This window comes from Pipistrellus kuhlii, unplaced genomic scaffold (assembly GCF_014108245.1).
Source record: "Pipistrellus kuhlii isolate mPipKuh1 unplaced genomic scaffold, mPipKuh1.p scaffold_m20_p_2, whole genome shotgun sequence".
NCBI classification, from domain to species: domain Eukaryota; kingdom Metazoa; phylum Chordata; class Mammalia; order Chiroptera; family Vespertilionidae; genus Pipistrellus; species Pipistrellus kuhlii.
The window spans coordinates 112,067,544-112,083,426 of NW_023425515.1; the positions used below are offsets into that span (position 1 = coordinate 112,067,544).

Sequence of the window (15,883 nt, forward strand, 5' to 3'; positions counted from 1 at the left end):
ATGGGCTGAAGTGCTACGTGTGTGCTGAGTGACTCACACTGTGTCCATCGAAGCATGTTGAGGATGATGCAATATCCCAGGCCCTGGGCAGACCACTTCCTGCACCTTTGGCTGCGCAGACCCAGGGTGTGGCCTTGGGCAGTATTCTCAGGAGGAGACTGGCTGGTCCTCTCCAAGGGAGCTGAGTAAGGGAAGGCAAGTTCTGGGCTATAAACCCCAGAGTGTTCTAGGTTAGAGAGAAATGAATGGTCAGGAGAGAGGGGTTGGATTTTTGAAGGGTGATGACTATTCACCTCTCTCAAGGAAGACCTGTCTGTCTGTGTATCTATATATTTCTTTATTGTCAGAAAAACAAACGTCTTTCCTACTGAGCAGCAGTGAACGTTTGTCACGGCCAAATTCAGTTAGCCTGATGCCAATGATCTGGCTACAAAAGATCATTTGCTCGTTTCCTTTCTTGTTTAGAACCTGTAAAGAGACAAATTCACATGTCCATATTACTATGTGTCTGGCAGACCAGCAGACAGAAACTAATGATTAAAATTGATGGTAGAGGGTGTAGGGGCAGCAACCCCTACTCCCCCCACTCCCATACAGAATTTAAACTCTCCATTTTCCTAAGTCTCTAACTGTTGTAGCCAACTGGGGATGTTCTTGTAGAATCTACAGTAGATGATAGAATTTAGTTTGTTTTTTAGTTCACTGTGATAAAATATATACCATAATATTTACTGTCTTCACCATTTTTTTAAACTATATTTTATTGATTTTTTGCAGAGAGGAAGAGAGAGGGATAGAGAGTTAGAAACATCGGTGAGAGAGAATCATCGATCAGCTGCCTCTTGCACACTCCTTACTGGGAATATGCCCACAACCAAGGTACATGCGCTTGAACGGAATCGAACCTGGGACCTTTCAGTACACAGGCTGGCGCTCTATACACTGAGCCAAACCGGTTTTGGCTGTCTTCACAATTTTTAAGTGTGCAGTTCAGTACAGTTAAGACAATCACTTTGTTGTGTAATAGAATTTAAGTTTTTTAATTCTTTTAGAATATTAGGGGGTATTCTAAAAACATCAGAAAATGAAACCCAGGTTACACAAAAAAACTGAATGAGAGAGAATAGTATTAAGTGCAAATAGCTCATTCTGCTGAGAGAAGGCAGGTGGATGGCTCTTGCACGATGGGCTTGCCCAAGCGCACCCATCCACAGCAGCTAATGGTGCAGAGAAGACAATTTTGTGCTTGAGATTTTTTTAAGAAGCCAGAAGTAGTGCTAGAATCTTGATACAGATTTTAAAGTTTTCTTGTAGCTGTGAGTGTAGAATGAGAGAAGGTGCTCAGTCAAATGTGAATTTACAGAATTTAATTTACACAATTTCCTAGAGTTTCCAGAGTTTGTTGTTGTATATGCTGTGGAAATATTTTCCTGACATACACTGAGGGGCAGGTAATATTTGCTGCTGTTATCTCCTAGTTTTTCTAGTGAAATACATATTTTTATGAAAATATGGGTATACACAACAATAAAGATTCTACATGAGCAAGAACCTCTAAGTTTATTGTGATATAAATGATCACATCATTAAATAAAACCTTTTTTAAGGTAAAGTAGTTAAGATTAACAAGAAAAATTGGAAGCATTTTTGGTGTTCATCAGAGTTCATAGTAAACCCAAATCTATGGCTCACTCCCCCCCCCTTTTTTTTTATACATTAGAAAATTTATTTTCATAACCCCTTACTGTTTGCACTCAGTCACTCATAATACCCACAAAACAGGTTTGAAGTTAGTCGGTCCAACAGGATGTCAACTGCAGTTCCAAAGAAGTTGTGGGTTCATGCTTTACTCAAGGAGACATGCCTTCATTCATCCCTCCTGCTTCTGAAGTTTGCAGCTTATGTAACAAGCCTCCCTTTAAAAAGTGCTGTCCACTTTGAAAAGAACGTATAGAATCCTTCTGAGTTTACCTTATTCAAAGCTGGTTTAGTAAACTTTTGCTTATCGGTCCTGAGAAGATGTGTTAAAACCAGTTTGGCAACTTTTTTTTTTTTTCAATATAGCATGCTCGAGGGCCTTGTGAGAAGAGTGTTGAAACACTCTGAGTGTTGGAACTAAAACTGAATAATTTTTTTTTAAAGCAGGGATATTCATGATATATGTTTCTCTGTGTTTAGAGGACTCATCTTTTAAAAGACAAGGTTTCGTGGGGGGAGTTAATTACCAATGGAAGTAATACCAGGCATGGGCCATTGAGAGTTTCACCATGAACTCGGAAGATAGTTTCTTTTGTATGAATACTGGCATATTCACACATGCACACATGCACTCCCAATGTAAGTGACTAATTCTGGGTTTTTTTAAGGACAATTTTGTGTATTGTACACAAATCAAAATATATTGATAGCACAAGGTAAGTTGATATATTTGACTTTTTGGCATTCTGAATGGGTTCTTTTTTTGGGCGTTTTTTTTAATTTTTTTTATTTTACAATAACAATTACTTTGAAGATTATTTTGTATTGATTCCAGCTGTGCTTCATAGTGATTAGATAATAGACCTAGTCTGTTTAGAAGCAGACTTTGAATACTTTGTGCTCTACTGGTATAGAAATACAGTATTTCATATGAGAACCCTCTCTAGAGGATTAATTTGGTAGTCAATCATGTGAACTATTTGAAGGGTATGAATTAACTATTTCTTAGGTAGTTTTAGAAGGCTTTGTCCTTCCTAATGTAGTGTAGCTATGAGCTTCAACTGATTTCCCAAAAGACAGTGGTCATTAATTCATATTCCTGCATCACAAGTCTATAAAACATGCAAGGTCAGGTGACCCTGGAAGTCTAGCATATCTCAATTTTTATTTTTTTTAAACTGAGTTTTTACATTTTACAAGGAAAAAAAAACACAAAAAAAACTCCTACTTTTAAAATCAAACCATCCCGCAGTCTACATGGGCCTGTTTGCAATGAAGCTATGATAAACGTAGGACATTTCTGTGCTGCATGTTAGCACAGACATAGATGGTTCTACAGCCATTCCCTTTTGCTTTGTCATTTCTGTGTTTGGCAGGGCCTTCTGCCTCCTGAAATGTCAGCCCCAGACTCATGTGTATTTTGCTTCTGATTACCTTGGTCCTCAGCCAGCCTCACATTCGACACTTTCCGCATAGGCAGTACATAGGTGCTTCTTGATGTTGAGCTGTTAATCTTTTTATTATTTCCTGTCACTTTCGCCATGATTGATGTTCTTGAGCCTGAAGGGGGGAAAGTGATGAAAATGACTTTGAAAGCAGCTTTGAAAAGGAGTATTTTAAGTTGGACTTGGGTCTTACCTGAGTCCATAAAACGATTGAGCAAGCACACAGTCTGTTTTGTAAGGTGGTGCTTGAACACTTTGTAGTAGAATGGAAGAGGCCTTTCCTGGTATTTTTGCAGTAATTCTGATCTCCACGTCAGCCGAGTGAGGTATGGTGAGAACTCACAGATGGTCTGCACTTAGTTCCATGGGAAGGTTGCAGAAAGGAGTGCTCTTTCCTTTGGGATTAAAAATGAAATTCCTGTTGAGTTGTAGACATTACCAAAACTCACATCCTGTTGTCTCCCCCAAATTCCCCTTACCCTACCTAAATCCCATTCACTAATTCTTGGCGTGGCTTTGAATGCTCTTCCCTCGCCCCACCCTAGTCTTGCAGCATGCAAGGTGACCCACTAGAATGAGAAAAGAAAGTATTAGGGCCTCTATTGTATTTCTAGTTTGTACTTTTTTTTTTTTTTTTTTTTACTTTGTTAAAATTGTGATAAAATAGAGATAACAAAATTTGGTGTTATAATTATTTTAAGAATATAATTCAGTAACATTGATTACATTAGGTATTTTGAACAACCATCACTATTATCAATTTCCAAATTTTTATGACCCCACCGGAAACCTTATACCGATTAAGCCATAATTTCCCATGCTTACCTTTATCCTCTCATCTCCTTTCTGTCTTTTTGGCTCATTCTAGATATTTCATATAAGTGGAATCACACAATATATGTCCTTTAGGATCTGACTTATTTCACGTAGCATAATGTGTTCAGTTTATTCATGTTGTAGCATGTGTGAGTATTTAATTTCTTTTTGTGGGTGAGTAATAATCCATTGTCTATGTACCGGTAATCACATTTTGTTTATCCATTCCTGTGTTGATGGACATTTGGGTTGTTTTTATACTTTGGCTGTTTTGAATAATGCTACTGTGAATTTATATAGCATGGCTGTACAAGTACCTGTTCAAATCCCTGTTTCTGGTTTTTGGGGGTATATGCCTAGGAGTAGAATTGCTGGGCTGTGTGGTAACTCCGTGTTTAACATTCTGAATTGCCACACTGTTTTCCATTCCCACTAACAATGTACAAGGGTTACAATTTCTCCCCATCTTTGCCAGCCCCTGTCTTCGTCTTCGTCATCGTCGTTGTCGTCTTCTCTTCCTCCTCCTCTTCCTCCTCCTCCTCCTCCTCTTCCTCCTTCTCCTTCTCCTTCTCCTTCTCATCATAGACATCCTAGTGGATATGAAGTGGTTTCTTGTGGCTTTGATTTTCATTCCCTTGATGACTAACGATGTGAAGCATCTTTTTATGTGCTTACTGGTCAATTGTATGTCATCTTAAGAGAACTATTCATTAAGTCCTTTGATTGTCCATTTTATATATTTTTATTTATTTATTTATTTATTTATTTATTTATTTATTTACTTAAGGGAGGAAGAGAGAAACACCGATTTGTTGTTTCACTTATTTATGCATTCATTGGTTTTTTCTTGTATGTGCCTGACAGGGATCGAACCCACAACCCTGGCACATTGGCACAATATCTAACCAACTGAGCTCCTGACCAAGGCCTACTATATGTTTTATTATGTCTAATAGCAGTATATAGTTAATAAATAAAAATACATAATGTTTTTTAAATATGAGGGATATGCTTTTTAAAATTTGGAAACGATTACTATAATCATGATCCATTTTATTTATTTGCCTAATATTAGCAAGAAACTACTGATGAAAATTCTTAAGCAAATCTGATTTGGTCAAATATAATTCATTTACTGCGGTCTCCATATGAAACTAACCACAGGGTCCCAAGGCTATCTTTTAGGGTGTTTCCTTTTGGTACTTAAGAAAGTAAATCTTCTTGGATGGCTTTCAAGTTAGACTTGTCTTTTGTTCAATTCTATTTTGTGGCTACTAATGGCATTTCAGGGTTCTAGTGTATCCTATTAAGAGATAGAAATGGCCTTTCATGCCATGCCACATAGGAGAACAAGAAGGTACAGAATAAAGCTAACTAACGGGAGAGGCTTGGCTCTAAAATAGAAGTAATAATAATTATTTAAATGCTATTTATAAGATTTGCTTAATTATATAAAGAGATTAGCTAGATCATTAAATGAGTGCCCTAATTTAATGATCTAGTAAGAGCATTTTAGGCCTTGGGTTGATTTTTTTTTTAACAGATAGTTTTGTTTTGTTTTTATTGTTCTATTCTTTGACAGTAAACTTCATGAAGTTGCCCTAAAATGCCAGCTTCCATCAAGGGTGTGACATTACCATCCTAGCACATCCTGGTGTATTCCTTGGATAGTGTCCACTCTGGCAGGCGCTTTCTAAATAAAACATTTGATTCAGTAAACAAGTGTTTTATCCAGCAGCCCAAGTGAAGAATTTTAAAACCACTGTTTTTGTTTAGCCAGCAAACATTTTGTTTCAATCCTCTGAAGTTAAACAAGTGGGTAAAATTTAAGTGGCTTCCTAGTAAAAACAAATGCAAAACTGATTTCAGAAAACTCCGATAAGTAGAAATCTATTTGCCATCTTAGTGTCATTTTAGACATTTGGGGAAATAATTGTACTTCTCTTAGTTTTGTACTTAGTTGCAGTAAGAGTGGAAAGTCTTATGGTTGGGCAAGGGCTCTTAATTATTTTTTTTAAATGAAAAAGATGAAGATGACGAAATTTAGAATTATTAAATAAAAAGTATTGTTATATTGCTTTTCTTAAATATTATAACTTGTGTTTAAAATGTGACTAAAACACCCTCAGTATTGGCTCTGCCCTGCATTTCTTACTGCTTCTCTAATCATTTCAATGGTACTGCTTCTGCTACCAACCAACATCAATGTTAATGATTGGGCTCCATCTTTAACTTTTATAGAAATGGCAGTAAAATCAGTTTTTGGTGAGTTGTTGCTTCTATTTGGGATTCCTTATAATTGAACATTCTAGCTGCCTTTAATGGATTATCTTCTGAAATATATTTTTGAATTTTTAAATTTGGAAGTTTGTGTGCACCTTTCTTTTTAAAAGGCATTTCTCTTCTATTGGGGAAGATGACTTGCACTCTCTTAAGAGGATAATCAGAGATTAGAACTACAGCATACATGCAGAAGAATGTGGAAAATAGATGGGTATCTGTGGTTGAATGAATAATTGGCAAGTGGACACTCTTATAAACCCGGTCAGATTGAGAAATAAAACATTGCCTTAGAACCCTCTCTACTTTCAAAACCACCTTTCTCTTTTCTACATAGGAAGCCTACAGTTATATGGATATACTTAAATTACATCACTTAGTTTTGCAAGTGTTCAGTATGTAACACTTTTTACTTATTTGTTATTATCAACAATATGATTGCAAGACTTAATTAACCACGTTGATGCCTATAGCTGTGGTTATGGGTTTTTCACTGTTTAGTATTCCTCCGTGCTGCAACGGTGCATTAATCTATTTTACTGTTGATGGGTATTTGAACTGTTTCCAGCTTTTGACTTTTATGAAAAAGGCTGGTGTACACACACACACACACACACACACACACACACACACACACACACACATCCTGTATGGATGTGCAATAGGTTTTGAAGGTATATGTGAAAATGGATTGTAGGGCCACAGGGTATTTGAGTGTTTAACTTGATGCTATAATTCCAAACTGTTTTTCCAAAGTGTTCCAGTTTGCATTTCGGAGAGCTCTATTGCTCTACATCTTCACCACAGTTTGATATTGTTAGGCTTTCTAATTGTTGTCTATCTGGTGAATGCAATACAGTGTCTCATTATGTTTTGTGTGTTTTTTAATCTTCACCTGAGGATATTTTTTCCATTGATCTTTAGAGAGAGAATGAAGAGAGGGAGAGGAGAGGAGAGGAGAGAAGGGGAGGGGAGGGGAGGGGAGGGGAGGGGAAGGGAGGGGAGGGGAGGGGAGGGGAGGGGAGGGGAGGGGAGGGGAGGGGAGGAGAGGAGAGGAGAGGAGAGGGAGAAATTACTTCCTCCATATACCCCCACCAGGGCGGGGGATTGAACCTGCAACTGAGGAACAGAGCCCTTGACCAGGAATCAACACTTTGACCACTGAACCAAACCAGCCAGTCTCGTGGTTTTATTTTGCTTTTCTCTGATTAATAATAAGGCTTTTGGTCATTTGGTTACCCTGTTTTCTTTAAATATATTTTTATTGATTTCAGAGAGGAAGGGAAAAGGAGATATAGAAACATCATTGATGAGGGAGAATCATTGATTGGCTGCCTCTTGCACACACTGGGGATCCAGCCTACAACCCAGGCATGTGCCCTGACCAGGAATTGAAGTGACCTCCTGCCTCATAGGTTGACACTCAACCACTGAGCCAGACCAGTTGGGCCAGAATCTTTAGAAGGATGGTGTCCAGCTTCCTGAGTTCAGATCCTGGCTCCACTCCTCATTGGTCGCATGACCCTGGAGAGTTTATTTAATCTTAATGTGCCTCAGTTTCCTTACTTATAAAATAGGGATCATAACAGTACCTACCTTATAAGATAATTGAGAGGATTTAATTATTAAATGGTAACATATAATACGTATAAAGTACTTAGAATAGTGTCTAGCACATAGTAAGTTCATGAATGTGGATTTCTCTGATTATTTATAACCTTTACAATGTCCCAAGAAAGTTTTTAAATTTTCTTTATAAAAGTACATATGATATTTGCAAAATATATTTCTATATGTACATATAACATATAATAATATATATTAATATATATATTCCTAGGAACTTTACAAAGTTTAATGCTATTGTAAATGGTATTTTAAAAGTGTTTTGGTAGGGGTTTACAATATTCCCATGTTTTTATTAGTATGCTTTATGAGTTGATGATAGTAATGTTTGATTAATAATTATTAAGTGCTTATGTGGCATAAGATGCTGCTAGAAATAGGTAAGAAATATGGACACTTCCATCTGGGTGATTTTCCATCACAATTGCTGCTCTGGTTTGAACACAGTATGAATTTTGCATAATTTTAAACCATTCTATCTCATTGACTTCTGTTGTTAGAGCCTGTCTGAGCGTTTTGGTGGTCTAGTTCATTTTATCTTGTACAGAAGGCTACTTTCTGTTCATTATCTCTTTTTAAACGTTTGAGATCATTATAATCAGTATTTGCTTATAGACCACCCCCAGGGTGCTTCAGGTCCCATTTTTTCCTAAATTCTGTACTGAAGAGGCCACACCCTTTGAGATTGGAGCCCTGACTTTGTACATTGACTCACATCTGGTAAGCTTTCCCTGGAGAAAACGCAATTTGTGCCTTTTCTATTTGTCACTCACATCTCTGGGGGGTTGTAATTCTTTCTCTTAATAAGAAGGAAAAAAGGAAAAGAAAACAGTAGAGCCCTGACTGGTTTGGCTCAGTGGATAGAGCGTCTGCCTGCGGACTGAAGGGTCCCGGGTTCGATTCCAGTCAAGGGCATGTACCTTGGTTGCAGGCATATCCCTAGTGGGGGATGTGCAGGAGGCAGCTGATCAATGTTTCTCTCTTATCAATGTTTGTAACTCTCTATCCCTCTCCCTTCCTCTCTGTAAAAAAACAATAAGATATATATATATATATATTTTTTTTTTTTTAAAGGAAAAAGAAAACAGTAGAGAGATTTCCCCATGACTTGTGTCTTCCTCTGGTTTCGGGTCTAAGCTTTCTGGTCACATGGCACTTCACCTCACGTGGGAGGTGAAGACCCAAACTGCCAGGCTCTGTGTGATCTCACTTTGTGTTGCAGGAGGCAGAAACTCAAAGTGAAACCAATGAAAAAAACCAACGTGTCTTAATGGTTTTTACCCAAACCATAAATCTGTCTCTCGGAGGGAGAGGGGAATCACCCAGCATTTGATCCGGTTTCTTTAGCATGTTCCAGGGTAGTATTTGCCAGTTCAGTGAGCCTGGGCTGGGACTCACTCAGGGGGTTCATTGAAAATGCAGATTCCATGGCCGACTTAGGCGAAGGGAATAAGACAATGAGGCAGGGATTTAAATATTTTAAGATACCCTGACAGTCAGTAGGACCTGGTAACGATAAATTTATGGTAGGCTCAGGTTTTCATTGATCACATAGTAATGGAAAATTTCACAAGAGGTTTAAAATAATATAGCCAACACCAATTAAGTGCCATGTGTCAGGCAATTCATGTTTAAAACCAAATATTGTGGTTAGCAACATTTTATAGAAGAAGAAACTGAGGCACAGGTTAAATAAATTGCCCAAAGTCAAAAAGTTGATGCAGAATTGTCATTGTCTTTGTTGATCCTCAGAGCAAAATCCTTCCTTTTGTTAATTACAAAACAAACAAACAAACAAACAAAGAACTGGCATACAGCAGAAAAGGCCCCAAAAGGTCTACTTGGATGATAACTGTGCCTTGGTATTGTTATGTGACTTATTAAGTATTCCTTTAGTAAATCCTTACTGAGCATTCAGAGATCTCATGGCCTGGGGTAGGAATTCCACAAAAGGAAGGCATATATAGGCAATCATCGTTTCTTAGACAAACAGGTAACTTCTTAGCAGATGCCCATGCAGAAATGAAAAGACTTTGGGATAGAATAGGAATATTACCTTCTATCAGGCTCTGTGACAAGTATTTTCCCATTTGTTCCTCACAAGAACTCTCTTCATTAACTTCTATTAATAATCAATTTAACAGGTAGCTAAGGCTTAGGGATGTGAAGAAACTCATTCATGGTCATACAACTTCTACATCGTGGTTGTAATAGGAAGATATTGCCTCTCTATCTCTGAGATTAGCCTTGTTTCACTCTATTTTCTGCTTTTGACTTAATAATCAAATAGGATTTCCTGTTTTCTAGAGAATTGCAATCTATGTCATAGTAACCCAGACATCCCAGTAGATGAACAGATAAAAGAGCCAGGGTAAAGCACTCTGTGCTTTAAAGAGACCTTTTCAATGGCTTCTAATGTCATAAATCCTTTGCTTGGCTTCCCTGTTTTGTCCCCTGGTTCTGTTGTCTTTGCCTAACCACTTGGCCAGGTAAGAATCCATCAGAGCTAATATTATCATGGCCAGAATCATGGCCTCTAACAAGATTGACAGATGTCTAGAAACTGGAGGAGGCCCAAATGTTTTTGAAGGAACATCATAACTTTGCCCATTTGTACATTTGGGCAAAGTACTCCATTTGCTTACCACTGTGTCAAAGATGGTCATGTTCTGTGCCCTAATTGGGCTCCTTAATTTTCATGAGAGGATTTCAATGTCTAGTATTGAGCCACGTGTAGGTGAGAATTTAATAAAATTATTTTTGAGGCACCTCAGAATTGTAGAGTGTTTGATCTTGAATAAACCTTAGAAACATCGCCGAAACTGGTTTGGCTCAGTGGTAGAGCGTCGGTCTGCGGACTGAAAGGTCCCAGGTTCAATTCTGGTCAAGGGCATGTACGTTAGTTGCGGGCATATCCCCGGTAGGGGGTGTGCAAGAGGCAACTGGTTGATGTTTCTCTCTCATCGACGTTTCTAGCTCTCTATATCTCTTCCTTCCTCTCTGTAAAAAATCAATAAAATATATTAAAAAAACAACAACAACAACAAAAAAAACACCTTAGAAACATCTAGCATGCACAGCAAAGGAAACCAACAAAATGAAAAGACAACTGACTGAATGGGAGAACATATTTGCCAAAGACACATCTTATAAGGTGATAATATCCAAAATTTATGAAGAACTTATACAACTCAACACACACACACACACACACACACACACACACACACACAAACAATATAATTTTTTAAATTTCCAAAGAACCTAAATAGATACTTCTCCAAAGAGAACATATAGCTGGCCAATAGACATATGAAAAGATGCTCAATGTTACTAATCGTTAGAGAAATGCAAATTAAAACCACAATTAGATATCATCTCACATCTGTCAGAATGACTATCCTAATATATAAAAGCCAGGGGCCATCACATCTGAAACAACCAGATGGACAACCAAACACAGGCTGCGTGGGCCGACAAGGCTGGCAAGGGGGGCAGTTGGGGGTGACCAGGCCAGAGCAGGGACAGTTGGGGGCGACCAGGCCAGCAAAGGGGGGCAGTTGGGGAGGCCAGGCTGGTGGGGGAGGTAGTTGGGGATGACCAGGCCGGCAAGGGGGGGGGGCAGTTAGGGCTGATCAAGCTGACAGGCAGAGGTGGTTAGGAGTGATCAGGCTGGCGGGGGAGGAGGGGCAATTAGGGGCCATCAGGCAGGTAGGCAGGTGAGCAGTTAGGAGTCAGCGGTCCCGGATTGTGAGAGGGGTGTCCCGGATTGGAGAGGGAGCAGGCTGGGCTGAAGGGATTCCCTCCCACACCCCCATGCATGAATTTCATGCACCAGGCCCCTCTAGTCATCAATAAATAAACAAACAGCATTCAACTGAAGGACTTGTATACATGCATATAAGTACAACCAATGGACATAAAACTCTGGGGAGGGAGGGGATATGTGGGAGGAAGGGAGGGGGGCAAAAAAATCATTAAAATATGTAAAAAAATTAATTATAAATAAATAAATAAATAAATAAATAAATAAACAAACAGCAAATGCTGTCAAGGATGTGGAGAAAAGAAACCCTAATATATTGCTGGTGGGAATGCAGATTAGTGAAGCCACTGTGGAAAACAGTATGGAGTTTCCTCAAAAAAATTAAAAATGGAACTGCTGTTTGACCCATTGGTCCTCTTCTGAGAATATACCCAAAGAAACCTGAAACACTAATCCTATCTAATAAAAGAGTAATGTGCAAATTGATCATCACTCCAACATACAAGATGGCTGCCCCCATGTGGTCAAAGATGGCTGTCCCCATGTGGACACAAGATGGCCACCACAAGATAGCCAGCAGGGAAGGGCAGTTGGGAGGGACCAAGCCTGCAAGGGAGGGCAGTTGAGACGGACCAGGTCTGTAAGGGAGGACAGTTGTGGTGATCAGGCCAGCAGGGGAAGACAATTAGGAGGGACCAGGCCTGCAAGGGAGGGCAATTAGGGGTGACCAGGCCTGCAGGGGTGGGAAGTTAGGGACAAACAGTTAGGCATCAATCAGACTGGCAGGGGAATGGTTAGGGGTGATCAGGCTGGCAGGCAGAAGCGGTTAGGGGCAATCAGGAAGGCAGGCAGGTGAGCAGTTGGGAGCCAGCAGTCCTGGATTGTGAGAGGGGTCCCAGAGAGGATGCAGGCTGGACTGAGGGACACCTGCCCCTCTGTGCACTAATTTCATGCACACACCCCTACGTTCATTGCTGCATAATTTTTGTAATAGCCAAGATTTTGCTCAGCTGGTGTAGATAAGTAGTTGAGCATCTACCCATGTACCAGGGGGTCACTGGTCTGATTCCTGATTAGGGCATATGCCCAGGTTATGGGCTCAATCCCATATGGGCAGCATGCAGGAGGCAACAGATAGATGATGTTTCTCTATCATTGATATTTCTCCTTTCCTCTCTCTAAAATCAATTTTTAAAATGTTTTAAAAAATAGCCAAGATTTTGAAGCAATCCAGTGCCCATCAGTAGATGAGTGGATAAAAGAGCTGTGGTACATTTACATAATGGAAAATCTTACCTTTTGCAACGGCATGGGTAGGCCTGGAGAATACTATGCTAAGTGAAATAAGCCAGTTGGAGAAAGACAAATACCATATAATTTCGCTTATATGTGAATCTAATGAACAAAATAAAGTAACAAAGTAGAAATAGACTCATAGATACAGAGAACAGACTGAAAGCTGTCACAGGGGAGGGGCTGGAAGAAAAGGTAAAGTGATTAAAAACAAAACAAAACTCCTAGACACAATATATGGTGTTTGCCAAAGGGAAAGGTGGTTAGGGAGAGGTAGGAGAGAGTAAAGGGGAGATAAATGCTGAGGAGACTTGACTTGGAGTGGCGAACATCACAATATACCATAGATGATGTATTATAGAATTGTATACCTGAAACCTATATAATTTTATTAACCGTATCATGCCAATAAATTCAATTTAAAAATCACCTAGCTCAATTTCTCCATCTTACTGAAAAGGGAAGGGAATACCTACATATTAAGTTACTTGTACAAGATAACTAGTTAGTGACAAGACTAGTTCCTGACAGCCAGCACAGAATCTTTATTCCATCCCTTTAATCTGGTTTTATACTGGCACTGCCTTAAGCTGAATCATATCATGAATATGCCATAAGAATTTTAACTTTAAAATGATTAATGTAGTAGGGCTTTCTTTTAAAGGCTAGTGATAAAGTCATTTAAGATTTCTAAATATACAGTGGCAGATTCTGGGAGAAGCTCTCCTAAAATATCAGGCCTGCAGGGGAATTTAATACCCAGCAAAGTAGAAAACTTATGGGTATTCTACTTGCTTATACATTTTTTAAAATATATTTTTTATTGATTTTTTTACAGAGAGGAAGAGAGAGGGATAGAGAGTTAGAAACATCGATGAGACAGAATCATCAATCAGCTGCCTCTCGCACACCCCCTCACTGGGGATGTGCTCGCAGCCAAGGTACATGCCCTTGACCGGAATCAAACCCGGGACCTTTCAGTCTGCAGGACGACACTCTATCCTCTGAGCTTTTTTTTTTTTTTTTTTTTACTTGCTTATACATATTTTTAATGGTGAAGAAGAACCTAACAAAAAAATGATAAAATGAATAGGTACATATTAGTATCATCGTTACTAGTTTTTAATCTACTCTAGGCCTCCGGCCTTATTGTGGAGGGCTCAGGCACACAGGGGTGGGTTGTAATTTATACCATCTCTCTGAGCCCGTGTCCTTGGAGGATGAGCATAAGAGTGGAAGAGACCTAATAAAGAATCCATTCATTCAATTCAGTATTCCATTCATTAAATATAATCCCATCAGTGTTGAGGAGTTAAGGCAGTAACATCAGGGCCCCTGCCCCTAACTCATTACTTGGCCCTTCTGCTCTACTTCGTACTAATTTTGTCCCATTGATTCCCACTCAGATAGAGTAGAAAAGGCCATGGTCTTTTTCTTTTCTTTTCTTTTCTTTTTTCCAACATTTTACTGAAGTGTAATAGTCACACAGAAAACTGCACATATCATCAATATACAGCTCCCTGAGCTCCACACAACGAACACCGCAGCAGCATTTGAACACCACCGACCTGGTTTCACAGTCTGGCTTCACGTACCACCTGTGTAACCTTAGGCAAGTTATTGAACCTTTTTGAGCTTCAGTTTTCTCACCTATTAAATGGGAAAGAAATAATAGTATTTCATAGATATTTGTGGGGAGTAAATGATAATACATGTAATTTACCCGGAATTCTTCCACAGTCCTAGCAGATCTTCTGCAAAACACCCTCTACGTGGATTAGATGAGTGGTAGCTGAAATTTTAAATGTTAAATAACAGCTCATATGAATCAGGAAGTATAGTTAATAACATGAACTATAGAAAACAAATGGCTAAATGTTAACTACTCCTTTGCTGCAACTGATTTTGGCCCATTCTTTTCAAGGGTTTATTTGAGAAACTAGGTTTGAGGTAAAGATACACACTAGGTACTTATTCCTGATAGTGCACCAGTGGGCCCCTCAGCCTGGCCTCACCTTCTTGCAATCTGGGACCCTTCAGGTGATGTCAGAGAGCCAGTTTTGGCCCAACCCCGCAGGCCAGGCCAAGGGACCCCAAGTGCACTGGCCTCTAGTATATATATGTATAACTGACATAAACAAAAGCTCTTTGGGGTCATCAAAGGAGTCCTGAGACCAAGATGTCTGAGATCCCCTGGGTTAGGGGTCTGTGTACCAGAGACTGTGCTGGCACCAGGCATTAATAATGGCACACAAAGCAGTGTGGCCCCTAACTTCTAAGAAATGCTCCTTTACATCAATTCCTGGACACAATCCTACAAGTAAATATATACAATTGTTCCAAATAGTGTCGCATCTCCACTTTGTTTATCAGTGTGTTCATATAACAGATAATTTAGTTAATATTTGGGTTATAACAATAAAATAGAAAAGGTCTCAGTCTTCATAGAACTTATGTCTAATAAATGTGTGTTGAGAAATAATTTTCAAGCATTTACAATACTGTATATAACAGATAAATATACTGTATACAGTTGTGACTCTGGATTGGTACAGAGTGGACCTCTGATTGAATGAATGCCTCTCTTCACTGTGGGCCAGCCCCTGTGCTGAGTACTGTGTGGGTTAACTTCATAGCAGTCCTATATAGAGAGCGCCCTGTGCCTTTGGGGGTGAAGAACTTGAAACTCAGAGGGTAAGGTAATATGTCTAAGTTGTCAACTAATAGATCAAAACAGGATTTTTATAGCATCTTTTTAAAAAAAATGTATTTTTATTGATTTCAGAGAAGAAGGAGGAGAGAGAGAGTGAGGGAGGGGGGGAGGGAGGAAGGGAAAGAGAGAGAGAGAATCATCATTGATCAGCTGCCTCCTGCAGGCCCCTTACTGGGGATTGGTCTAGCAACCTGGGGATGTTCTCTTGACTGGAATTGAACCCAGGATTCTTCAGTCTGCAGGCCA

General features: G+C 39.2%; 1 long non-coding RNA gene across 1 annotated transcript; it reads right to left on the minus strand.

Moving 5' to 3' along the window:
- Positions 1-1,019: 1,019 nt before the first annotated feature.
- On the minus strand, positions 1,020-12,958 carry LOC118722524. The gene is made up of 4 exons (XR_004989028.2): positions 12,928-12,958; positions 3,337-3,538; positions 3,133-3,258; positions 1,020-1,314 (listed from the first exon to the last, which is right to left on the minus strand). It is a non-coding gene; the product is annotated as an uncharacterized LOC118722524 (long non-coding RNA).
- Positions 12,959-15,883: the final 2,925 nt, after the last annotated feature.